This window comes from Podarcis filfolensis (assembly GCF_964270895.1).
Source record: "Podarcis filfolensis genome assembly, chromosome: 4".
NCBI lineage: Eukaryota > Metazoa > Chordata > Lepidosauria > Squamata > Lacertidae > Podarcis > Podarcis filfolensis.
Genome location: NC_139607.1, coordinates 65,118,481 through 65,144,248, shown reverse-complemented (window position 1 = coordinate 65,144,248; position 25,768 = coordinate 65,118,481). Strand labels below are relative to the sequence as shown.

At 39.3% G+C, this 25,768-nt stretch overlaps 1 protein-coding gene and 1 long non-coding RNA gene across 5 annotated transcripts in view; one reads left to right on the top strand and one right to left on the bottom strand.

Moving 5' to 3' along the window:
• Positions 1-25,768, top strand: part of EPHA6 (EPH receptor A6) — a 344,313-nt gene that overhangs the window by 117,785 nt on the left and 200,760 nt on the right. The window lies entirely within an intron of this gene.
• Positions 11,910-20,531, bottom strand: LOC310761661. The gene is made up of 4 exons (XR_014547645.1): positions 20,382-20,531; positions 12,790-12,881; positions 12,239-12,390; positions 11,910-12,075 (listed from the first exon to the last, which is right to left on the bottom strand). It is a non-coding gene; the product is annotated as an uncharacterized lncRNA (long non-coding RNA).

Here is a 25,768-nt window from a genome sequence, read left to right as displayed (position 1 = left end):
AATTAATGTAAAATGTATGGGACACATAAATGTGTTTATTCCATGTCTGAGAGTACTGTGTCTAATCTTATGTTGCTGAAACATAAAATGGGACATTTAGCGTGTGGTGGGTTTGTTGCCTCCAGATTTTTCCATTACTTATACTATCTCTCTGTAAGTCAGTCCAATTACTATGTCAAAAACAAAAATATTTTCTTCAGTGCTATTATACTTTTCATCCTCTTAGCCATACGTATCTGCTAGTTCTTTCTTTTAACAGCACAAGTATTCTGTAACAAAAGGCATGTTGTTAGTTGTTCTTACCCAGAACTTTTTATCATTCCATTTCACAGTGCTTAAAATTCATTAGGTATGGAAGTGTGTAACTCCTAAACATCATGTTTCATAGCACCCTGTTTTATACGTCATCTATTGCTTGAAGGTTATCTTTGCAGGTGTTTTGCAAATAATGCATGAAGCTTTAAAGCAAATATTTAATTTAACAAAACCAATTTAAAGTTGTTCTTTATTGTGCTACAAATCAGATTCTATGACTGATTTACATTTGTACTAGTCTTATGATTTATTGCTCTTTGAAATTAAGCTTAAAGGTTCTTAAACACATCCTGTTTAGAAAAGTACAAAGGATCCAAAACATGTGAACTAACAAAGAATTTAGGTGTGCTTAGTGGACTTTCTTATTTTTTTATTTAAATTGCAGATACACTTGTACCCTCACCCTCCAAAATCCATGCTGTACTCTCCTCCTTTAAAATAAAATAAAAATAAAAATGAATTCCTTCAGGTCCAAATCACATGAGGACTGCTGAGTTGCATGTGAGAACTACAATTTGAGAAACTTAAGTTCAGAGTTTCCTTGGGCATAGGTGATGAATTGGGGGACAGCAGTGCAGCATTTTTCATGTGGGGTAAGGCAAAATTTCATGATGATTGAGGAGGGCTCATTGTTTGGTGACAGCATCAGCAGGCAAGCTCTTCTCACTGGACACCTTGGTGGCCTCCACAGTGCCCCATGAAACAATATATCATGTTGTGTAATATATACCATTGTTTAAAGGAGGATCAAGTGTATGGGAAAAAATACTGCTGCCAAGAGGACTTCTGCTGCCATGGAAAGAAACTACCACTGCTCCAAATGGTAAAGCCCCCCTGGAACTTTTTATATGCACACACAAATTGCCAGTCGAGTTTCAGGCCCTATTTTCACACACCAAACTAGTTACTCAGAAATGCGAGTGGTAGAGTGTTTTTGTGCTCATGTAGTATTTACAGGCTTTCAACTGTATCTGGCGAGCCGCTGTAGGAACAGTATATGAAACTAGATAGGGCTTTGGTGGAATCCCAGCACAACTCTTCTTATGTATCTTCATAATTTTAGTGAAGGGCAGGTAATAAATTAAAATAATAAATAATGTTAGAAGTATTTCCATGAAGTCTGCAATGCTTGAATTTGCCTGTTCTTTGATTTGCTAGTTTTGGGAGTACTGCATTCATCCTTATTTACAAGAACTTGGTTTGCCATGGATGACATAAATAGATTCATGAAAGAACCTCTTAGAGTCCTAATGAATTGTCAGTACTGAATGGCTGGTTTAATGTTTTGCTGGAAAGAGCTATCCAATTGAAAAAGGGTTAAAAGGGGGTTAAGGCTCTAGTGAGACACTCAGGCTTTTCTGACCATCTGAGAATAATTACAACTGAAAATGACCTATGAATATTTATGGTGCTGTTAATTAAACAGGTGAATAGGCCTTGTCATGTAATATTCTTATTGATGCTTACAAATCCCAGACATTTTTTGTCTTTCTTAAAGAAAATCATAGCAACAGACTATTTCAAAGCCTTTATTTTCTTGTAACCCTCTAAAAATATTTTTGTATATGGCAGTAATAAATAAATAAATAAAAAATGCAATGGGATGTTAAGAGTTGTTGGACAACAGAGGTAAATACGGGGGACGGGCGGACATACTGGCAGTGTATAAATCCATGATCCAACTTTACCATCAATAGTGCTGCTCTAGAGTCTTTTCCACAAAAATAATGTTGTATAATAGAGAGTGTATTAAAATAACCATAAACATGTTCAGGGATATTAAACACAGTTTGTATAAGGAAACAGACTAAAATTTTATTATTGAGAGGGACAGATATACTGTTGTTGTTGTTGTTGTTGTTGTTGTTGTTGTTGTTGTTGTTAATATATATTAGTCACTATTTACCCAAAGGTATCCAAGCAACTTACAGCACATTTAAAAATACAAATGTATAAATACATTATACCACAAAACAAAGAACAACAAAACTCATAGCAGCCACACAGAGCTTAGGCAACACACTAGTAACAAAACAACATCATCTCAGTCCAAAGGTAAGTCTTTACATGGTGCCCAAAAGATGCCAGCAAAGACAGAAGAATGTAGTGGCTGAACGGATGCCTAGAGGAAGCCTGCAAGCTGGATATGAGTGCAGCAGTACTATGCCCACCTGTGAAGTAGAAAGGCTGTAGGAAGTCCTTTGCATCCTGGTTCTCCAACAACAAAATTCTTTCCAAATATATGTATCCGGGCGTTTCATATGTGTTTCAACACGTATCTCGATAAGTTTAAACTGTACTGCAGCATTTAGAAAAGTGTGAAATTCATATTTTAGATCCACACATTAGTCCAAGAGGTATGAATTGGATAATTTCATATCATAGCAGCATATGAAATACCGGAGCCCTTACGATTCTAAGAAAGTGATTAATTCTGTAAATGATGCAGCTGCTCCCCAAATATTTTATTGTTAATTACATGAAAGGTCCTAAATTTTATTATGCTCAAAATGGTAGTATTTTCATATTCACTGTATGTTAGCTGCAATAATACCATTACCCATAGAAATATCAGGTAACTCTTACATTAAATTATATGTAACCAGCTTTTACATTAAAGTATACATCAACTGTATGTGTATGAGAGAGCGATTTACCATGTGACTTATTGTTGTAAAATCCAGATACTCGTTTTTTAAATACCTGTTTTTCTGCGCTAAAAAAAAAAGTGTTCTTCCAGCCCACCCCGCTTCAGCCTGAAAGTCTTGACTCCTGTGAGAAAACAGCTGTGCTGGTTTAAATGATTCAGCTGACAAGCTGGTACAATTCAGGTTTCAACACCTGATGTTTTTTCTTAGGTACTGTATAGGAAATCAGTGGTCTAGATTTCTTGCAGTGATTCCTATCACATAGTTGTGGGACATTTTAAAAATAAGGAATTGGGAATTACTGTAACTGGGGGTTTTTTCTTAAAGCCTACAGCTTTAAAAGTCTTTTTCATTATTATTATTTTTTAAACCAAAACTAAATACATATGCCTAAGCAGGCATGACTTTAGGCATTTTGTGTCTTCAAACAGCATGTTTGAATGAAGACTTCCGGATCTGCTGCTCTAGTTGATCAAGTAGCCATGGCTTCCAGTCATATCATAAAGAATCATAACAAATAAGCAGATAGAAAACATATAGCCAGTGTGTGTCAAGTTGAACTATGTCTGGTTCTAATTGAAAGATGTGGGATATTTTTTCATGTTAATTATTTTACAGAATAATTAAGGAAGAGTCAAGGGAGATATAACATGTTAAGTGTGGTGGAACTGCTTTGTATCCACATTTGGAAGATTCTGAGGCATTTCTTTTTTAAGCAGTGAATTTGTATTCATACTATGGGTGATATGAAATCATTTCCCCAACTTCACCTACAAAAGGTGCTCTCTTATAGTGACTTTTCAGCACGCCCTGCAAACATTGGACATGTGATGTCCGGAACCCAAATCAGACCTGGCACAGAAAGTTTACTTTGTTCTGATTTGATTTGACGATAATTTCCAATAGCCAATGATATTTGACTTTATGATTGAAGCCAAATAGTCCTGTAAGTCATGAGGGGGGCGGGGTTTCCACACAATCTAGATATATTGCCTATTTTTTCCACCTGAAAAGCACTTATGAAGAAACTGTATTCATTCCCAAAATAAAAGGTCATTGCATATTGATTCTATGTTACCCTGCACTGTGTCCAGTTGAAAACAGATGTAGATGGTCCCAAGAATGGGTGTGTGTGTACGAACACTTGCCTAATGATGTGGTGGCTAGGATTCCAAGATGGCAATCACCACTTCATTCGCTTGGGACATGTGGACGAAGGGGGAAGTGTGGGTAACCTAACCAAGGGAAGCTTTTTCAAACACATGTCAAGTAACCACACCCAATCCTTGTGAATGGCAGAATCTAGAATCAATCTAGATTTAAAGCAGCATGTTGAGGACAGACATGAACAATTCCAGATTGAGAAAAACTACATTTTGGTGCTACAAAAAAGTTAGTGTGTATGCAGCCGCCACCACTGTCAGGGCCACAAACACCCAGCAAAGAAGAAGCGGAGGGAACTTAAGGAAAGGGAAGATTTCTCAACAGTCCCTACAACCCTCAGAAGCCCTCCTTTCAAACCAAAAATGAAACTTCTGGCTTAGTCTTCATTCAGACAGCTTCCACTACATTTAAAACATTACATCAGGCTCGGTTTTTTGCATACTTCTTTGGGCACGATCCATTTTTAAATTACGTAAGAAGATTTTAATCCCAGTGATCTCAAGTGAGTTAAGAAATGTCAATGCATTCTTAACTTTCCTTCAGAGGAAGCAGTAGGACAGAAAAGTGGTCAGACTTTGCTAGATCATGCCTGTAGTGTTCATTTATTGCATATATAAACTTTTTTAATGGATAGCATTTGCAATTAGAAAGATGGGAAGAGTAGAAAATGTACATCGAAGCTGTTTAAATAAGCCACCAAAAGAAAACCCTTTGTTATACATAGTCAGTGACCTGAAACATTAGACTGTTGGCTCCTGGCTTGTTGATATGTTAATGTGAAGTAATTATTCCAGTGAATTGAAGCTGAAAGTCAACATGTATATTCATTAATTCAGTATAAGCGCACTCATTGTTAATCACAGTTGGGAGATCTATTTTCAGCAAGCAGATTGAGAACCTACCCATCATGCTTTGCCAACCATAACATTTGATCGCTTTTAATGTTATCTTTAAAAGTCCCATGGAGGAAATATTTGTGATAATGTTTTTAAGCATTCCATATTGCAAAAAAAAGAGAAAGAAAATAATTATATCACATATCTCTTGCTTTCAATCAAGACTGAATGCCATATTGCATTTATTATAAACTGCAGGGTGTAATTTCACACCACTGTATCATTTGGGGAATTATACTAAACACCAGAATAATTCTCAATTTTGTAATCAGAAAACATTACTTTAATTAAACCTTTAATGCATTATGAAAATCTCATATCTGCTTTGCATAGGGAAACACTGTATTTCAGGACAATCTGCATAAACTAAGGTAAAAGAGACCATAACTTTTGTAGCATTTTATTTTATTTGCTTATTTTATTAACCTTAGATCTCCAAGGAGAGCAAGGTGATGTACATGGTTCTCCCTACTTCTCATTTAATTCCCACAACTCTGTGAGGTAGGTTAGGCTGAGAGGCGGTGACTGGCCCAAGGTCACCCAATGAGCTTCATTGCTCAGTGGAGATTTGAACAGTCAGCTCCCAAGGTCCTAGTCTGACACTCTAACCACAATGCGACAATGGCACTTAATCTCCATTGTGGTAGTATAAAGTGTTTTGGTATTGTTTACTGACCCAGTTTTGTCCAATTTTTCCTTTCTTTTCTCTTATCCGGATCAGCGAAAATTTACAGAAGAGCAAATTTCCATTTTCACCTGTGAGGTCAACGATGTTGTCCAGCCTTTCTTTTAAAATTGGCATTTGATATAATTAAAGTTCATTTTCCAGTTAATTTTAACCAAGCCTCTTGATAATCATATTTTGTCCTGAAAAATTTTGCACCACAGTTCCAAGGATTCAAATGAGGGCTCAGCTACTTTAATTTTGAGCACCTAATGGCAAGTCCTCACTGCAAAACAGCCAGAAATCAGATTGCACACATTTTACCACTAGTCTATTTATGTATTGGTTTGTGTTGGCTTGCCAAACAAACCAGTTTTTTTGCATGCCAGCTGCCTTATGCATCCAGCTTACCATACATGCAAATGAAATTAAAGTGACCATTAAACAACTTGGCATTTCTGTTTGTGACCAAAGAGGGAAATAAAGGGACAGGAACCAAAGACTGAGTGAACTGGGCCACATTTACAATCTGAATAGGGGGAACAAGGTGTGAGATCTAACTAATAACCAACCTGTGGGTGACCCAACCCTGCCAAATGTGAGGGGTAGATTTTCCTCTTCCCATTTACTTAAGACCCACATTTTCAGATGAATGGCTTTCCTGGTCAACCTCCTCCTGGGACTCCACAACTCTCAGCAGGTGTTACAGGTTGACCCAAAGGTGTTCTTTAACCATACCAACAAGTCCTACTGCCCTAAAGAAAATTTCAAGACTACTCCTTTAGCCTTTAAAGGTGTCTAAGGGTGCTCACCCAACCTTAACTACTGCATAACTTCCTGCACCTACCTGCCAATGTGGCCAATTAACCTATGTAATGACTGTGTAATGAAGCCCATCAACAGCTTCATTAACTACGAACCCCAAAATTTAGACCACCTCCAAACAGTGACAAAGTTTTATAGTCATTTTGTAGGGTTTTGTAGTGTGAATCAAGTGTTTTGTAAGGCAATCCAAACAGATACTCAAACTGGAATCATTGGTATCACCCAGAAATCCAACACTGTCTGGTTCACGCCAAACTGGTGCCAAAGTTTTGCAGTCATTTTCTTGCATCCTCATGGGAGTCAGGAGCTAGACTGACTGAAATATTGGGTTCTTTATAATATATTTTAGCCAAAGCATTCTTATAGGGAGGTAAGGTAATTTTGAAATGAGCCATTTCTGCAATTTCAATAGTTCTCTGATTTTCTTTCCTGACCAATTCTTTCCTTGCCCATATTGCAAATTAAGAGCTGAAAGAACATGCTCCTGTTGAACAATGGCTAACAATGGCCATCTTTTGTCTGTGTCCTGTCTCCCACCATTATCTGGATGCCAGCCATGAAGGAATTATTCAGATTTTAAAGGTAGCTAGATTTAAATATGCTCATCTTTAAAGAGGTATGATGAACTCAGAATATTTCCTGAATTTCCTGAATCAGACAATGCTGGATTTTGAGTTCTGTTAAACAGGAACCCTGGTTTTGTAGCAGGAACCCTACAAAATGACTGCAAACCCTTGGGACCAGTTTGGAGTGAATTGGACAAGGATGGATTTCTGAGTAAAACCTACGATCCACCAACTTGAGTATGGATTACTCAGTTTGGGGAGGGGATCACAAAACATGGGGTTCTTGCTACGAAACCCCACAAGACTACAAAACTTTGGCACTGGTTTGGAGGGGATCCAAAATTTGGGGGTTCATAATTAATGAAAGGGACGTGGGTGGCGCTGTGGGTTAAAGCCTCAGCACCTAGGACTTGCCGATCGAAAGGTCAGCGGATCGAATCCCCGCGGCGGGGTACGCTACCGTCGTTCGGTCTCAGCACCTGCCAACCTAGCAGTTCGAAAGCACCTTCGGGTGCAAGTAGATAAATAGGGACCGCTTACCAGCGGGAAGGTAAACGGCGTTCCGTGTGCTGCGCTGGCTCGCCAGATGCAGCTTGTCACGCTGGCCACGTGACCCGGAAGTGTCTGCGGACAGTGCTGGCTCCCGGCCTATAGAGTGAGATGAGTGCACAACCCTAGAGTCTGGCAAGACTGGCCCGTACGGGCAGGGGTACCTTTACCTTTAATTAATGAAACCTTTCACTGATGAGCTACTCAGCCCCCAAATGGCAACCGGCAATGCCTGCACTGCCAACAGGAAAGAAGGGTGGGATGAGCTTAAATAGCCCTGACATCTGCACTGTACCCCCAGTGCGTGCACTCACATGTCAAGCTTCCCAGGGCTTTTCATTGCCTAAGTGACTAGAAAGCTACTCACTGCCACACCTGTTTCAGGTGCCATAGTGTGTGAAACAACTTTACAGGTAAACGAAATCCAACCATTTGCATTTAGGTACCTGCTGGTTAATTTGCAGAGCAGGTTGAGAATGTGTATGTATGTGTGTGTGTGTTCTTTCCTGTTTTCTTTGTAACTGTGGAAAATCCAAGCCCTTTAAACATAGCCAATGCCAAACATGATTTTGCAACTCACAGTGTCACAATAAATCCAACATACTATATATGCAGCTTAATTTGTTCTTGGACTTTTGAAGTGTAAATTATTCTCCTCCATGCCCATTTTCTGAAGTGCATATTGTTTTCATCCTATAGTAATTACTCAGAAGACTTATATCAGAAGACTTATATGTTGGGACTTATTTTAATGTAGCACTTTGAGGACTGGCCTGCCCATGACAGTATTTGAAGTATTCTTTTTCTAACCCAACCAAGCCTAATGCTATGGCTTTCAATTACTTAGTCCATAGCTTAATGAATCTTTCAACTCATTTTGAGTCTGTTCCTATGCCACCTGCTCCCAGCTGTGTTACCAGATTCGTATGCACATCACAAGAATGCTAATGAGGGCAAGGACCAGGGCTATGAATGCTGTATAACTGTGATATATCTACGGCAATATTTTTGCATCATACTCCTTACAGAATAGCTTTCTGAAAATAATAATAATAAAACACTTTTCCAGTGAGATCTAATTCATATCCATTAGTAAATGAAAATATTACCTATTTTGGCAGCTTTGTTATCCTGTAATAGGTTCTTTATATATTCAAATTCAAAAAAATAATAATGTCACAATAGCTGGCCAGAGTTTTGTGTTCACAAATCTCTTGCATTAAGTGAACTATCTGAAACGCAGGTTGTCTGTTCTTCCCCCCAGCTGTCAGGATTAATATAAATTAGATTACATTAAGATCAATTTAGCAGCAAAATCCAAATTGTTATGAGCAAGTCAGGCAGAAGACTACTTTATAGCCAGGGTGTGACCTCACAGTTAGATTTGTATGGTTCTTTTCTCAGTCTTTGAAGAGATCAGATGGCTTACTACAAGCTTCTCCCCCTTCCCCTTTTACACAGTATTAACTGAAGAAGGAACCCCTGCTGTATTCAGATACTAGCAAAGTGGTGTCATGAACAGCTTTGCTATCTACCAGATACGTCCACAGTAACTTGCACTAACTCAAGCTAATCAGAGCCGAAGGTGTACTGAAAGCATGAGAAGATTTACCCACTTCCCAGATTGCTGGGCCAGCTTCAAGAGCACTTTGGCCCAATCAAATACAGCCTTACGAAGGACTATATGACATTTATGTAATGTGTTATTTTTTAACCTTGGATGTTTGGATCATCTTCTAGAAATGAATATAAACCCAAAACAATTTTTATAATGTGTACAGTAGTGGATAACAGTGCTTAATTGACTTCCTGATACCTGAGCTAATGTTGCTTTCCAGGACAGAGAGACAAGGTGGTGGAGAGCTCCATATAGTGTAAATATATAGCAGGAGTGCCAGATTTGCTGCACTGGGCACTATGATGCAGAGGGCGCCAAAGCAGTGCTGTAGAAGGGAGAGAGGCAGGAGCCCCTGAATTTTAGTGTTGCACAGGGTGCTGATATTTGAGAGCCTGAAGTCCGCCACTGCAGTAAGCTGTAGTGACACTCAGCTGTTGAGAAGTTAGGTAAATGCCACACACTCTACCATGCCATTCATTACTGAATATGTAAGAACATTTTTTTAAAAAATGTTTTCATCCTATGTTTGTCTGACTCTTTGTAAGGAAAAGCTATATATGTAAGGCCAATCTGTTAGGAACACATTCCTGGACGTGAGTCCCCTTGAATACAGTGGGGCTTGTTGCAAACAAATGAAAAATGTAGTGTTTTTAAACAGAAAACAGAAATCAAGCACAAGCCTTTCATGTATACATGAGAATTCCTACGTGTCAAAGGAATACAGTACCTCATTTACTTCAAGCACTTACATTTGCAGATAAGATTATTTTATTTTATTTTAATGTGAATGAGAAAGCTTGTTCATGCAGGAGCTCCATGGGTACTTTGTTGTGGCCACTAAGTTCTCCTAGGCTATAATTTTACTTTTTCGTAAGCTATATATAAGTCATAATGAAATCAATGAAACTTGCCCATAGATAACAGATGGCAAGACTGTGTAGTATCTGTCTCCATTAAAAGCATTGGGCTTTTGCCATTGACTTCAATGGAATGTAAATTATGCCCACAATGTGAAACATAGAGAAGTAGGCAACAGACTGTGCTTGGAACAATATTTGTGGCAATAGTACAGAAAAGACCCCTTTCCCTCCCAAAGAGGAGAGAAAGGACATATAAACATCTCCTAATATTTAAAACCACTCAAATTAAATTGGCACGTATGTCATATTGTATTGTGAAGCAGGCTGGGAGATGACTAGAGTGCTAGTGACAGAAGCCTTGCTCTGAAGCAGACTGAATGCTTGTTAGGTTACATAATCCTGCTTACCAAGTACCAATTTGCATTGTACTTTCAAGCACAGTTTTGGAACTGAAACAGCCTTGGTCACCCTGATGAACGACTTGTATCAAAAGCAGGATGAGGAATGCAATTCTGCTTCTGCACCTTGATCTCTTTGTGGTTATTTCCCTCTCCTTTCTCTTTTTTTCCTCTTTGAGGTTTGTCATACCATTGACCATGGTATCCTCTTCAACCAGCTCTGTGGAACACAGTTTTATAGTGGTTCCAATCCCACCTGCAGAGTTGTATCCATGGACTAGCATTGGGAAACTGTACAGTACTTTGACTCCATGCTGTGGTGTACCACAAGGTACAGTCTTGTCCCCATTGCTGTTTAACATATATATGAAGCCACTGGGTGTGGTCATTTAAAGTTTGGGGGCAAAATGTCATCAATATGCTGATGACACACAGCTCTACTTCTCCATAACATCCAAGTCAGAAGAGGCTGTGCACGAGCTGGATTGTTGTCTAGGTGCAGTGTTGGACTGAATAAGGGCCAATAAACTGAGTTTGAACCATGGGAAGACAGAGGCACTGTGTGTTTGTGAGTTCTGTGTCCAGAGACTGGCCAGTGGCCTGTTCTGGATGGGATTGCACTCCTTCTGAAAGAGCAGGTTATGAATTTCAGAATGTTCATTGGCATTGGAAGCTCATGTGGCCTCAGTGGCTAGGAGTGCCTTTTACCAACTATGGCTGATACTTAAACTATGACTGTTCTTGGAGAAGGATGGTCTGGCCATAGTGATTCATGCATTGGTAAATGCAAAACTTGATTATTTCAATATGTTCTATGTGGGGTTATGTAGTCTCCAACCAATGCAAAACGCTGCAGCTAAATTTTTGAGGGAGACAGACTATTGCGAGCACATAACTGGTGCTCAAAAGCTTGCCTTGGCTGCCCATATATAACTGGGCTAGGTTTCAGTTTCTGGGCTGTCATTAAAGTTCAGGTATATATCAGTATTAGTCCAAAATTGTTCATTGACCTATTTATTGACTTGCTATGATTTTACAATATTCTATGACTGCCCCCATGTAAATGGCACCTTGCCTGTTTTATTGCATCATCGTGTCCTCCTACAGAAATGTTCTCCAAATAATGGACACACATACATTCTTTCTTTGGCTGTGGGACCCTCTGCCCTGTGCTATAATATAACCATATTCTAAACTTGCATCTTCCCCCTGCAAAAAACTTCAAATATTTTAAAATATGACCTATTAATTTATATTCAAGAAATGCAGTTGTTGATAAGCCGTAAACTTGAATTATATTTAAAAGAGCTGTATATATGAATCAATGGATTTATGTGTCATGTGCTTGACAGTCAGTATGAAACAGCAATTATATCCTTCCTGGTCTATATGTTTCCAGCATTTATTATTAATTTTTCAATCTAAGGAGTTTTGCTGTATTCCCACTTAAGCTTTTGTTTTCAGATTTTAGCATAATAAGCAGTGTGTGTCATCATAGTTTTAATTTTCATGCCAAGCAGAGAGTGACAGCTGGGAAGCAATATGCAAGACAGATTTGCATCTTCTACGAAACTGCAAGTAGGGAAGAAAAAAAATGTTCAAGTCACCATGTTTTAAATTTTCCTTTGTAAACATTATTTATCTTCCCCACCATAAAACAAATGCTTTTTTACTGATCCCTCCATTAATGTTTCAAATATATGTGCAATGACAAGCAAAACAAAAAACTAATTACACAGTGAAAACATTTTCCTCCCTTTGTGGGGCTTATGGGGTCCAGTTGCATAGCATCTGTTTTAACTCCTTGTTGCAGGAACTTTTAGGGTGCTGATTTGAATGACAAGTAAGCCCACCCTAAAATGACTTTCTCTCCTCCTTGTTGAATTCCTGTGAAGTATAAAACATATAAATTAATCATTAAAAGATGGTCATCTGAAACAGCAGTGGTTTAAAATGATGGCTCTGTTATCCTGGCTCAGATAAAACAGAAGCTTAGCACTGAATTTTCACTTGCTTATTAGAGCACAATTGACTGCTTCCTCCCCCATTTTGTTCATCTAAAAGTTCCTTATCCAAAGGTTCACCAGTTTCCACACATCTTAACAAAAATATTATGGTATTTCTAGAGTGTTAAATCTGTAAAGGTGACAACCTCTGATTAAGATACTGTCTCCGTCTACCTCTTTGATGCTACAATCCTGCAACATTGATTCACTTTAAGTTTATTTGAAACCATTGTGACAACCAGCAACATTGTTAAGAAATTGAGAAATATGGGATCCTTACTTTTCATGCACCCCATTTTTACCATTTTAGTTTACGGCATAAGTGTTGACAGTTAGTAGTGACTTCTCTTTCTTCCAATAAACCCATTTCCCCTAGAAAATGCAAGAAATAAAAATCCAGCACAAATATTAGAGTATTATAAAGTGAAAAAATGCTGTCTATTTTAACCTACATGAATGCAATAATTATTGTTCTCTATTGTTCAGTAAATGGTGTATATAAAACAGGAGTAGTTATGCTGGTAGTATTTTCTAATTTGGTTTTATTATATTTCTTATAAAGAACTGTGTATATAGAATGATGATGATAATAGTACTAATTTGTAAGTTTGTTATGATTTGTTTATTTGATTTCTATCCATTCTATTCAATCTAGAAGGATCTCCTAGGTGGCTCACACAAATCAATAATTAAAATAATATGGGGGGGTGACAGATGTTACAGCTGGACCTCAGGTCAGGTGCTGAGCAATGGAAGTTGGATCATGTGTTGCTAGGATGTTCTGCTCCGTTGCTGGGTGCTCCTTTAAAAAAGTAGTATTTTTCATGAAGACTAAGCATTTGTAGAGAGAGATAGCTTGCTATAGCAAGAAATGGGTGAGGATAGCTCTGCTCTTTCCTGTGAGCTGCAATGGCTTATATCCTAATAAATATTTCATAACCATTTTGTGTGTCACAGTATCAGACTATAAGCACTGTTATTCCAGAAGACTGATGTTCTTTATAGGTTGTTTTAGTTATGCTAAAGAATGCAACTTTAATGAAGTGAATTTTTTTTTTTTTTTAAAGTAGGGCAACTTCTGTCTTCTTATCTTCTGTCTTGATTTAATCAAGATGGTTAGTGAGTACTGAATATCGATATATAGGAGTTTTCAGACTACCCTGACAAGACATTCTATTACAGTGGACACAAAAGTGACACAACGGATTTGAGAACTTGCTAACAGAAATATGGGCTGTGGGCAAGTTTTCAGTAGAAATAAAAAGGAAGTGTCAGATAGTGTTTCTTTAGCTGACTTGTTATAGTAATATGTCCATCTTAATTTCTGTTCAGTCAGTTCCTGGTAGTTGTTTCCTTAACCTGTGCCTTTCCTTTGTGTCATCAAGTTTCTCTCCCTGACTGCTGCCCTAACCCTCTTCTGTGATCCACATACATTGATACAGATAGGAACTTAATTAATTTACTTTTATTTTCTTAGTATTTTGCAACTATTGTCTTGCAGAAGATTGACTTATGTCTTTTGTATAGTATTATTTGAAAATGGCCTGCATTTACAGAACTAGTTACAGATAGGTAGCCGTGTTGGTCTGCCATAGTCAAAACAAAACAAAAAAATTTCCTTCCAGTAGCACCTTAAAGACCAACAAAGTTAGTTCTTGGTATGAGCTTTCGTGTGCATGCACACTTCTTCAGATACACTGAAACAGAAGTTGCCAGATCCTTCTATATAGTGAGAAGGTGGGGAGGGGTATTACTCAGAAGGGTGGTGGGAATGGGTGGTTGGCAGATAGCTGTGATGAGCCTGTTGACGACTCTTAACGACTGCAATAGGTCTTACAGGAAATCAACAGAAAAACAAGAAACTCTCTAACCTTTCCAACCTACAGGCTACTAATCAAAACAAGATCAACAATATTGTCAATCTCTCACAGCAAGCACTCAGCCCAGCTGAGGAATCAGTCCTTTCACGTGGACTGTCATTCTGCCCTGCCAAATCCCCACACATGATTCAGTTCTACGGGGACTTGGAAGCATTTTTCCGCCGTTTACGCCTGAAGGAGTATTTTCAACACACACAACAACAAGACAAAGCAGAACAAGCAACAACTCCACAACACAACACCTCTCAACCCACTGGAGAACAACAACCACCCTCCCAACAGAACACTGACCACCAACTACCACCGAAAAAGTGTTACACAAAAAGGGACTCCACATGGACCCCTTCTGATGGACGCAATACCACACTGGACTTGTACATTGACTGCTTCCGCCACAGAATCCAAACAGATGTGACCAGAAAACACCATCGCTTACAACAAAATCTAAACCATGCTGAAAGGAGAGCCATAGATAATCTCAGAAACAACCCAGACATTATAATTAAAGAAGCAGACAAAGGTGGAGCTGTCGTTATCATGGACAAAACTGACTACATTCAGGAGGCTCACAGACAACTTTCCAATACCGCCTTTTACATAAAATTGGACTCAGACCCCACACAAGAATACAAAAAAGAACTGAACAAGATTGTTAAGGAGCTACCCCCACACATCCAAGAACAGATCCTCACCAACACAACCTCGACCAGGAACTTTCTATCTTCTACCTAAAATACACAAACCAGGAAATCCAGGACGCCCCATCATTTCAGGTATTGGCACTATTACAGTGGGTGTCTCCGGTTATATGGACTCTGTTCTGAAACCATATGCCATCAGTGCTCCCAGCTATGTACATGACACCACAGATTTTCTGAGGAAAATACAATCTTTAAATAATCTTCCCAACAACACTATACTAGCTACTATGGATGTGGAATCTCTGTATACCAACATCCCACACAACGATGGTTTACAAGCTATAAGGAACACCATTTCAGATAAAACCACAGCGGACTTTGCCACCAAACTCTGCCAATTTGTCCTTACCCACAACAACTTCAAATTCGGTGATGACCTGTTCCTTCAGATCAGCGGCACAGCAATGGGCACCCGCATGGCCCCACAGTATGCCAACATCTTCATGGCAGATTTAGAACAACGTTTCCTAAACTCCTACCCACTCAAACCTCTCTTGTACCCATTGACGATATTTTTATCATCTGGACACATGGTCAACAGACCCTGGACACCTTCCACCAGAAATTCAATGATTTTCACCCCACAATCAACCTAACAATGAATCAATCTATGCAAGAAATACATTTTTTGGACACTACTATAAAAATACAGGATGGACGCATAGACACCACCTTATACCGTAAACCAACTGACCGACAAACATATCTACATGCCTCTAGCTACCATCCCAAACATACCAAACAGTCCATTGTATATAGCCAGGCACTACGTTACAGCCGTATCTGTTCCAATTCTACAGACAGAGACTCTCACCTAAGAGATCTACAGCAAACCTTTTTAGAACTAAAATACCCAGCAGATGAAGTTAGACAACAGATCAACAGAGCCAGACAGATACCCAGAGAGAACTTCCTGCAAGACAGACCCAAAAAAGAAAATAACAGAACACCTCTAGTCATCACATACAGCTCCCAAGTTAAAACAGTACAACGCATCATCAGAGATCTACAACCTCTCCTGGACAATGACAGTTCTCTTTCTCAAGCTCTGGGAGAAAGACCTTTCATTGCCTACAGACAGCCACCCAATCTTAAACAACTCCTAACCCACAATAATACTACAACCAGACGTAACACGGACACCGGCACCAGAGCCTGCAATAAACCCAGATGCCAACTTTGCTGCCACATACACCCAGACAACACCATTACTGGCCCCAACAACATCACACATACCATCTCGGGACTATTTAATTGCTCATCGTCTAACATTGTATATGCCATCAAATGCCAACAGTGTCCCTCAGCTCTCTATATTGGACAAACAGGCCAAACCTTACGCCAAAGAATAAACGGACATAAATCGGACATCAAGAATCACAAGACAGAGAAACCAGTAGGAGAACACTTCAATCTCCCAGGACATTCTATACAAGATCTCAAAGTAGCTGTATTACAAAGGAATTTCAGAAATAGACTGGAAAGAGAAGCTGCTGAATTGCAACTCATTACCAAACTTAAAACCATGGAGAGACCTGGTCTGAACAAAGACATTGGATTCTTATCTCATTATACATGACAAAGCCATTTTTCACCTTCTCACCCCTTGCTTTTTCCTGTAAGACCTATTGCAGTCGTTAAGAGTCGTCAACAGGCTCATCACAGCTATCTGCCAACCACCCATTCCCACCACCCTTCTGAGTAATACCCCTCCCCACCTTCTCACTATATAGAAGGATCTGGCAACTTCTGTTTCAGTGTATCTGAAGAAGTGTGCATGCACACGAAAGCTCATACCAAGAACTAACTTAGTTGGTCTTTAAGGTGCTACTGGAAGGAAAAAAAATTTTTTGTATTTACAGAACTGTAAGACTACGGCCCCATCTGCACTTATACGTTTAAAGCAGTGTCATACCTAGCTTCCCCCACCTCAAAGAATCCTGGGAACTGCAGTTTATTAATGGTGCTAAGAGTTGTTAGTAGACGTCAAATCTTCTCACATAGGTACAATTCCCAAACCTGGGAAGAGGTTTGAATGTTAAACCCCCCTGAGAATTGTAGCTCTGTGAGATCAGCTATTTCTATTCTATGTCAGGTTTCCATGCATTCCATATACCGGTATTCCTTATGTGCAGGAAAAAATACAATATATATAGATATAGCTATATAGATATATCCACAGTTTATCTATTATGTATGCTTTTTTTCTCTATTATTTACATTTCCCTCCTAAAGTATGCATTTTTGTGTGATTTTCTATGCATTTTTGTAAACCTTGTCCACATAATATATCATTTTTGTGCACATTTTAAACTGAAACTGTACTGAAAAATTCAGAGAAGTGTGTAGTGCAATTGATAATTGCATTCCAATTCACATATAAGTCTGGAAAATGCAAATTAGGTCAGTTTGCTTTAAAATGGAGGCCAAAAGAAAATTCCCTTCATATCTAGGCTTCTTCGCAAGGGAGGGAAACAGGGAGGAATCTAGAGACTGGGTTATACTTCCGGGAACTGGTTTTTGTTCACTTACTATAAAATACAAAAGGAAGAAGTTGCCTGCTTAGTTACATATTAAAGATTACACCCTTTATTTCAGCATTTGAAAGCAATGTTATATCAGTTCTGGAACATATTCATACTGCATGAACATATATAATGCATATAAAAATAACAGAATGTCTTCCACTGCATAATTCTCCATGACAAAGCAGAGGACAAGTTGCTTGGAAACCTTTAAAATAAAAAATAAACTTAATCCACTTAACTCCTCTTTGAATTGATTTTCAAAGGTTAACATGCCTATTACTTTAATTAAAGTCCTTCTCAGTTCATAAATTATGTGTCTGGCACTTCAGGGATGCCAGCAATTGTCAAGAAGTAAGGAAGGCCAAAGTGTCCTCCCGAAAGACCAAGGTTAATATGGTCTGAGGACAAAAAGTCTTCTGTCTCAGTAGGGTTATATCACAGCAATTTATATACAGTTGCTCACTGTATTAGCTGTATGTCTGAGTTTCTTAAAAGACTATTATACCTTTTTCTTTACATCTGTAGGATCATGGCATTGCAAGTTTCAACCCTGTATGATTATAAATATAATCATACATAATAGCTGTGATTTTGAAATATTAGCCAGTCAAATTAAGTGGTAGTTTTCAATCATGATATTATTTCAGCTTTGAGAATAAGCCCATAAAATTTAGTAACCCACCCAAAAAAGAAAGAAAGAAGAAATCTCGTCTTCTTGCTTGGTATTATAGGATTTATAGCATGTACACAACTAATAAACACCCTTTAAATGTAGTGTTCTGTACCTGGGATTTTGTGTCTGTTACTCAATGCAATCTGGAAACCTGAGACCCAAGTCATTTGCTCACATGCATTCTGGGACCAATTAACTGTCCTGGTTATCTCAGTGGCCCTAATTATTATAACACTTGTCCTTCTCTTTTGGCCAAATTTGGGAGAAGATTTGAGGTTGTTAAGCTTTGCTTGCTTCAACTGCTGCTGCCTGTGTTCTGTGGTGGTTGGTGGTGGCAGCAGTGTTCCTCGTAGCAGGCTTCAACAGCCATAGTTTTCTCCAGAAGTCTCTTCTGCATGATTCTTTATTGCAGTGTTACATTGGTGGCCAGCAGCAGCTGCCAATGGGTGGAGGGTTGGGGTTGTTTCTTCTGCTGCCACCAATAACCCTACCCCTAAAACGTTTGCCCCAATGTGTCTGCCATCAATGAAATGCCTCTTCATTCTTTGCCTCCTACAAATGGGGCTATGCAAATCAAATGGGCATGTTTCACAACAGCTCTAGTAACATTTACTTAGTCCCTCCTTCCTGAGCACAGGAAAGGCTAGCAGAGACTAAGGAAGCACAGGGAGCTTCCAGACCAGCTGTTTATTGAGCATTCATCCTGATATGTTCATGCGGAGGTTATACAACATTACCAGCTAGTGGCTGTTATCCTGCACTTTTTAATACAATTTTTGGTAGTTTTCCTGCCAGATTTTTTGTGGACAGAATAGCGTTGGGATAATTGCACTAGACAGTGTGGGATAACAACCAAAATTTGTGTGAATAAACAGCCCACCTAAAAGCACCCTGAGACTTGATCTTGAACCATCATTTCACATAAATGTATCTGGGGGGGTATTGTGTTTTTTGTTATTGTCTTTTACACTCTGTGTTTTTATGTTGTAAACCACTCTGTGATCTTTGGGTGAAGGTTGTTTTATGAATTACATAAATATTAATAAGGTGTCACATATTTCTCTCCCTCCGTTGTAGCAGAGTGCCTGGACTAACTATTCAGCTTCAACTTGAGGCTTTTGCAATATGGCAGGTTTTAATTTAGGAAAAAGCTCTCTGTTTTCCACTGTAGTTTGCAACCCTTGCAGCTTCACTTTGTAAAAAAGAACAAGAGCAAAGAGCAACTGCATACAACTAATTCTGACAGGAAGTGTGGCTCACTGGGGCAGAGAGACACCATGACTTCCAGATGCATGACTTCCAGAAATCATGTCTTCTAGTTTTAAAATTAAGGAATGCTTCCCCTATTCCCATTCTGGAGTATGGTAGATATTAGGTAAAGGTAAAGGACCCCTGACAGTTAAGTCCAGTCGCGAACGACTCTGGGGTTGCGCACTCATCTCGCTTTATTGGCTGAGGGAGCCGGCGTACAGCTTCCGGATCATGTGGCCAGCATGACTAAGCCGCTTCTGATGAACCAGAGCAGCACACGGAAATGCTGTTTATCTTCCCGCTTGAGCGGTACCTCTTTATCTACTTGCACTTTGACGTGCTTTCAAACTGCTAGGTTGGCAGGAGCAGGGACTGAACAACGGGAGCTCACCCCGTCGCGGGGATTCGAACCACCAACCTTCTGATTGGCAAGCCCTAGGTTCTGTGGTTTAGACCACAGCACCACCCGCGTCCCTATGGTAGATATTAGAGGAGCTTTATAGGGTATTTTTAAGGACATGGCATGATTGTAATATATGGGGGAGGGTTGTTTTGTATATCTTGTTAACCACCTTAGAGGCTTTTAGTTAAAAGCTGAGATACCTGAGGCTTTTAGTAAAAAGTAAGAGTGCCTAAAAAGCTGTTGCTTTCAGAGTTAACTAATATTAACAACAGGTGCTTTATGGCAGAATCTGCTTATTATTGTCAAAATGCCAGCTCAAGGGAGTCAAATACACCCACGCATAGTTTTGTCCTTCAGTACAATAGGTAACTGAAGCAATAATTAAAGCTGCTACAGATACTTGTTATTCAAACTGACTGGCTTTTAGAAGACTTACCTCATTAGGGTAACAGTAGTGATGCCTTCTGCAGTGGTGTTAACTGTTAGAACTTTGGCTGTGATCTTGTCCCAGAAGTGCCAGAAGTTGTGTGATTTTATGTCTATTCTGACATTTTTTGTTGTTTTAAGCTTCCACCAAGAAAATCCAAGCACTGTGCTGAATACATCATTTAAACATGTATTTTAATATGTGCACCTCATAATGTATTACAGTTTATGTTCTTGTGTACACACATAACTTTTGACTGAGGATTGGGGCAAATAAAACTCAAGGGGAACACTTTGGATGTACATCTATGTATATACATAAAAATAAAGGTGAGAGAGTACAGCCATACCTCAGGTTACAAATGTTTCGGGTTGCACAATTTCTGGTTGCGCACCACGCCAAACCCAGAAGTACCGGAATGGGTTACTTCCAGGTTTCTGCACCTGCACATGTGCAGAAGCGCTAAATTGTGCTTTGCGCATGCACAGAAGCGCCAAATCGTGACCCGTGCGTGCACAGGCACAGCGCTGCGGGTTGCAAACACTGCGGGTTGCGAACGTGCTTCCGGCATGGATCACGTTCGCAACCCAAGCGTCCACTGTATTGTCAAGACTTAACTAATAAGAACACAGATTCCTTATTCCCTGATTGGCACAGCTGTTTAACACTGTGATTGATTGATATTGCATACTTATGAGAAGAACTGCATAAGCAGCTGCTGCTTTTCTGTGACATCATCAGCACATTGCTGACCAAGTAATCAGCTTTTGAAACTAAGCAGCAGCTAGTCTCTTTGACAGTGGGAGCTGAATTTCAGAAATGACTGGCTGTTATTAAATTTGTTTTTAGCATTTACAGCTGGCAGTAGATGTCATTTTGGGGGTAAATCGTTAAAATGATGGCGGCATGATTAGCTTCCTAAATATATTTTAAAATTACTAGCAAACTTCTGACATTTACCATACCACATACTATATGATATGGTGAATAGCTGCACATTCAGTAAAAAAAAAAAAAGAGAGAACTAAGCTTACAGTGGAGGGGGTTTTATTCTTAAGGATATATTCGAATTAGGAAAATAAACTTTCAACATGATTTTTGTTTGAGCCACTTGTCTCCCATGAGACATTAACAGGGGGGGGATGCTTTGCTTTGGCAATGCTTTTTTAGGCAATTACAGAACTCTCACATAAACATTTGCTTATAATATCTCTGAAAGGAGACATTTAGTGTCACCTCTTGAAGCCTGGATAGGCAGTGCAGCATTTCCTAGTCAGAATCCAGCCTTTGGCCATCTATGCATATTTTGATAACCCCACCTGGCAGTATATGTTTGTAAACTACAGAAGAGGACAGCAGATACCATTTGTTTTAATAGGAGGGACAAACATAACTTTACATATTCATATGTTAATGCTTTTGCCTAAGAGGAAGTGGCAACATAATTCGTATCATTTTTGCCTCCTGCTGCTCCAGGAGGGAAATCCAACCTATGTGCACGTTTGTGGCTCTTGCTTTCATTTCTGCTTCCTGCTGTGGCTGCTGTAAGACAGGCAAAGCAACAGCAGGGGGGCACGAAATAAAGGGGAAACATAGGGGGAAGGGGAAACACTGCAGCTACTGTTGTCATTTTGAATTTGACACATTCTGCAACCTCACAGTAGCTGAGGGGGAAATAGATTTCTTTCTGAACTTCCCAATTTAACTGCAGACAGAGAGAAGTGCCCACATTTATTGCTGAGAGAAATAATGAAAAAGCATTTCCTCTACTCTGGAGGGCTTGGGATTCATATTCTTAATAAAAAGATGTCAAGTGGGGCCTGGAAAGGTTGTCACTGATGTAACTTAAGATGTGGAATTAGGAGGAATGACCTTCTGACATGCATTCCCCTGTGATTGATGAGCAGAAGGAAACTTGTACACCCTCCTCGCTAAATATAACACAAGTAAGTCGTCTGACCTTCACCTATAAAGCTTTTTGCAAAAGCAAGAGGGGAAAGCATTAAGCATCAATAATAAGCCTGAAACCAGGTTTCTAATAGGGTAGCAGTTTTAACTCTTCTTTAAGGACTTCCTCTTGTCACATTACGTCTGGCTGCCCAAATGTCCATCACATCTAATAGTCACAGCTTTATGATGGCATGATCTTACTTTGGGTTTTGACCTACAAGATGATTGGAGAATCATACTGTGCAAATCATCTGCAACAGTTGAGATCCAGATCTGGCTTGTTCTGGTCATTTTGATTGTTTGGAAGTCCTCATGCTTTACACAGATACAAATATGAGTACCAGGGTCTCCACCCATTAAGAAGTGTGATGGTCCCTTTCTCTCTCTTTCTGGCCATTTTCTGTATAATGAGTGAAATTTGTCAGTGACCTTTGTCTCAGCATAGGTTGAGGCAGTAAAAAAGGGGTCACCTGTGCCCAACTTAAAATATTTTGACAAATTTTTGATACTGGGAATGTTGCAAAAATGCACATTTCTACAGGAACAGCTTCCAAGTCACAGTCATGGTGGTAGGGTGAAGAACAGCATAGTACACATGCCTCCCCATCGCCCCAGTCCTTGGACCAAAAAAAAAAAATCACTCCTAAGCTAAACAATGCTGTTTTTAATTTTAAGCACACATAAGCACACAAATACAGTGACAGTGGGCGAAATGCCAGATTACATAGCTCACAGAACCAGACTTGACTCAGTTTAGGGAAAGATAGTTATACTGGCCAACACATGTTTCAAATCCTGTATAGACTCTGGTTGTTATTGATATATTGATAGTTATTATGAGGAAAATAAATATATGGGATATAAAAGGGAAAATCCATGGAAGATGCCACTCTCAAACTTCTTAATAAGCACACTTTAATATTTTGTTGCAATATTAATTTATTTGTACTAGGTTATTAAGCAGAGCTCTTACATACAGTGGCAGAGCTTTATGCTCCGGCACCGGGGGGCAGAGAGCAGGTGGGGGCTGGGCTGCCGTGCGTCCCAGGGGCGTGGCGTGGCGTGCCGCCCACAGGGGCATAGTGTGCGTCCTGTAGTGCGCGTCCTGTAGTGCGCGTCCTGTAGTGCGTGTCCCATAGTGCCTGGGGGCATGGTGCCAGCATGGGCGGGGGAGCAGCCGCAATGGCACCCCACTGGGATTGCGCTGCCAGGGGCAGTGCGCTCCCCCCGCACTCCTCTTCCTCCGCCAGTACTTACATACTCAGTACAACACTGTTAGAAGAGGATGCTTTTTTCACCTCCATCAAGCCTGCACAATGCAGTCTGTGGTTTTACCTCCCATCAGGGTTTGACAGGAATATTATTCTAGTATTGCCAGAAGCAAATGGTGACCACAAAGGTGTGTTGTAAAATTTGCTGTAATATTGTGGAGGATGTGGCAGACCTGATGAAGTGTTTTTGGAAATGTTGTTTGAGCTGAGAGGTGCACTCAAGCACCTCTGGTGCTTCTGGTCTTGTGTGTTTAATTACTGTTTAATCGAAAGCATTTATATCCTGCCTTTCTGATTCAGGATTGAGAGATCCAAGGTGGCTAACACAACAAATTAAAAAAGCAACTCAGTATAAAACATGAAAGAGGCAGGCTGGCATATTTTTAAAAAACCATGGAATAAGCAAAATAATAGCAGGAAAAAAAGAAAACCAGACATCATGAAAGAACAGGCTTGCAAAACTTAAAGTGTCTTCAGCTAGCAACAGTATGCCACCAGAGAGAGGGCAAGATTGATCTCCCAGAACTAAGAACTCCAGAGTCTGAGATTTTGGCACAAAAAATATTATCCTTCGGGTTCTTACCAGTTTCTCTTGAGAAGCAGATGGGACATACTAATCCCCACTTCACATAAAGGAGTTAGCAAGATCATAGGAAGCTGCCTTATACTGAGTCATACTATTGGTTCATATAGCTCTGTATTGTCTACCTTGATTGCTAGTGGTCCTCCAGTGACCAGTACTTTGAATTGTAGCTGAAACTGGCAGCAAGTTCCTACAGCATAAAAGAAACTTTAGTTGGACTTTTCAGAGGCAACCTGACATAGACTGCATTACACTAATCCAATATTGATATAACTTTAAATTATGTGTGACTAATTGTGACCAGCTCTGCTTTATCCACACAAATGGGTGAAGCTGGCACCAGACGAAGTTAAACAAAAACATTCCTGGGCAAAGGTACCAAAAAGGTATTGCAGATTTGATTTTAACCCCATTCAAAATAGCTTTGAGTTCTACTGCTAGCTCAACAGTCATACTGATCAGGGTCACTTCTCTCTTCCCTACAGGAGTAGAAGGGTAAATGTGTTCATACAGTGGAGATTTCCTAGATGTTTCCACCACAATGGAATTCTCCCCCGAAGTTCTATGATATAAGTAAAAGATATACCACCCCTTAATACATTATACAGCATTCATATGTAGTGTGTATTGCAGCTGAAAATTAACATTGCTACACTTCTAAATATTGCATCTAGATTTTTCAGAGAACAATTATACATTTCTTGTTAGCAGCCTTCCAAAGGAAAAGGGTCCCTCATCCCTAGATCCCTTTATAGAAAAGCATGTCTCAAAAAGATGCATAGCCATGCTCTTCCACTGTTGAATGCTGTAACATACCTGGTGCAATCATTACATTTTTCAACTTATACCTCAGAGTAACCATTCACTGTCTGTTAGTAGTGACAGAAAGCATTAAAAGCTCAGAGATCCAATAAAATGACATTTTCATTGAATCTGGAATCAGATATTGCTAAATGTGGGTGGGTGGGGGTTAAAAAAAACCCTGGATGCACCTGTCATGGGAAGGGTAATATTTTGTCTTGCTTGAAGCAGTGATTCAGAAACAGCAATGGGTTTTATTGTAGTCAATAACAGTTTCAATATCTCAACTTCCTTTCATCGTAGTATAGTAGCTGGAAGTTCTAATACACTACTTGGCTTTGTATAAACGAAAGCCCAGCCCAAAGAGCAGACTGCTGCTGGAATACTATATCTGTTCTGCTGTCCAGTCTTCAAGAATGATGAGGATATACTGAATATAGAATATTAAACACATCCACAAAATTTATAGCAAAATTTTAAATTATTTATATTGTGTAAGTGACAGGGGGGATCCCTTTTCCTAGTCAACAGTTCACCATTTGATAAAAACCTTTATTTTATATTCCCAACACACATTTGTAGTACAAAACTGAACTGATCTCACTGGCAAATTTGGTCACAGCAAATACTGAGAACTGGGAGCTAAATACTTTTCTTTCTTTTTTTAGATGGCCATAAACCTATCTAAAATTGTTATTGTTGTTTCAAAAACAACTTCACGCTTATCACTGCTTATAATTTAAGAAGCTGATAGACTACTCTGTACTCTGACCAATGCACATTTCTTTATA